The sequence below is a fragment of the Falco rusticolus genome, chromosome 1 (genome assembly GCF_015220075.1).
Source record: "Falco rusticolus isolate bFalRus1 chromosome 1, bFalRus1.pri, whole genome shotgun sequence".
Lineage (NCBI taxonomy): Eukaryota > Metazoa > Chordata > Aves > Falconiformes > Falconidae > Falco > Falco rusticolus.
This window is the reverse complement of record NC_051187.1, coordinates 56018670-56021115: the sequence shown is the minus strand read 5'-3', so window position 1 is coordinate 56021115 and position 2446 is coordinate 56018670.

The window sequence follows — 2446 nt, the reverse complement described above, 5'->3', positions numbered from 1 at the left end:
GCTGAGGAAGTGCGCGGGCGGGGCCGCACCTCCCGGGCGGGTGCCGTCCCCCCTCACCGCCCGCAGTGCCCCGCCGCGGGCAGGCCCGCCCGGCCCCGACGGCGGGGGAGCGGCACCGCCCCGAGGCTGGTCGAGCCCCGCCGGCCCCTCAACAAGGGGCCGCCAGAGCCCCCGGGGCGCGCCGTGGCTCTCCCACACTGGAAATACTCTATTTCATTCCCAGAATAATTCATATTTTCGATTACCTGTACCGCCTAGAAGTTCAAGCTCAGAAGCATTCCACGTACATGCATTTTTCTCTCGCAACGGATGCTCGTCACCTCTTCCCTGCCCACCAGAGTGCTCGGTAAGGAAATACGTGGAGGTTTGCTGGGTTAGGATGAAACCTGTACCGATTCTGTAAGCGCCCGGTGCTGGCTGCTGTGTCCCCCGGCCTGGGGAGCCCTGCGGGGGCTGTATCCCCTTGGCAAGCAGCTCCCCGGGGCCTACTATGGCTGCTACCCCTCCCTGTGCAGCCTTCAAGTATGAACTCTCAGAAACAGTAATAGGAATATGATGTAAAAGATTACCAGAAAGATACTGCTGAGCAGGGAGTGCAGTTGTATCAGGGGACTGAGCTCTGTGGATGTGAGATTTCTGAGCATTACCTCATGCCATCCTTTCAAATGCTTAAACAGTTTGCTGCACACTAGAGGTGATTTGTATTCCTCAATATCTCATGTGTAGAGGAATGAAGCTGGGTTAATTAGTATTGATACTATACAACTGTGGGCTAGCTTCAGGGGTGTCAGGTTAGCAGGTGTGGCTGGTTAAGTTAAGTGGTTGAGAGCCAATGAAAAGAGAGCAGCCGAGGAGGAAGCAGAGGGAAGAGTGTGCCTTGGATGAGGTGAGATGATGAGAAGGCAGCAGAGGGACTGCATGAAGAGTATGCTGCTATGAGATGGTAGAAGATCTTGTTGCAGCTTGATAGTCTGGAGAATGCTGTGACACTCATGGGCTGTAACTATTCTAGGTCTGGCAAATTCTTTACTAAGCTTCTTTTGAAAAAAAAAAAAAAAAAGTGGCAGAATGCTATTTTCCAGTCACAACCCCCAAAGTTTTCACCAAGTACCCAGTACTGAAAATCAGTTGTTTCCAGAAAAACTGATATTTAAATAGGCAGTAACAGCTACCTGTCTTCTCACAAGCAGTCATACAAACAGCACGCTCCGTTTGGAACCGAGTCATTTGGAACAGGCTTGCCTAAAAGCCTGCTCCTTCTGCTGGTCTCAAGGAATCAGTTTTGGAAGAGCTTTTCCAGCCTTCCAAATGGGCAAAGCTTCACAGACTTTCCACGCATCAGATCAGACTGTCCTGCTGTTTAAACTTACAATTGCACTTTTCCTGGCTGTAAGGTGATCTGCTCCTGTACTTGACTGTTCATTTTGGCAGCCAAACATTCAGTTGTAGACACAGATTTTGCAAATAAGCTGGGATTTTTCTTCCTTATTAGGAAAAAATATTTTTTTTTCATTAGGGGAAAAATATTTTCCCCTTTTTCAGATTTTGCCCCTTCTGTCACTTATTGAAAGCTTGTGATACAATACTGTCTTTGGTAATGTGATCCTGAAATCCACAGCCTTTGGTTAAATAGGTGCTTTTGACATATCTACAGTTTCTTGTATTTTCTGGATAGATTTATTTATAATTGCTGCTTTGTTTGTTTTCAGTGGTGTTGGACATGTTCCAGGTTATCTTGTTTGCCTGTGTTATTGAAAGAGGCGCAAAAGCAGTTGTGAAATTTTCTGGGTTTACAGAAGAAAAAGCGAAGAAAGAATAATTAAGTAAATTCCAAACAGTGATGAGCTACAACTAAATTTTAGTGAATTCTAATTACATCACAAATTGTCTTAAAGTTTCGTCATTGCAGGCTCAGAGATGGTTTCCAGCCCTTCTGTACCCCGTCATGTTTTGTGCACCAGTTGTGTTGTGGTTGGAGAGGGTTCCCTTGTGGGAGCAGATGCTTCCTTTTACTCTGCACCTGAAAGTGCAACATTTCCCCTTTGTTTGCAGGAAAAAAGGAAAAAAAGGCAGAAATTGTACTCTCATGCAGCAGAAATCAGCCCTCCCTTTAATGAAGTCAGCTTGATTTGGGGTTTTTAACATATGTTAGCCACAGGACAGAAAGGCTACAGATTGCCAGCTTGCATTTCCCAAAAGCCAGCATACTTTAGTGTCAGAGTTTTGGTCTCTTTCCCAAGCGCGAGCACCCCCTTGGTTTCATGTCTGGTTTGAGCGCTGCACAGAGTAGACCTGTAGATAGCAGCAGTGCTCTAGTGCTTGCTGCTCAGCAGGCTGTGGAGCACAAAGCACCACCAAAAGAAACAAATAGCAGAATAAGGTGCCTCTTTGAAAATCGGGGGATAGTTTGGTTTTCTTCTCATCTCCTCACATCTGTCAATCTTCA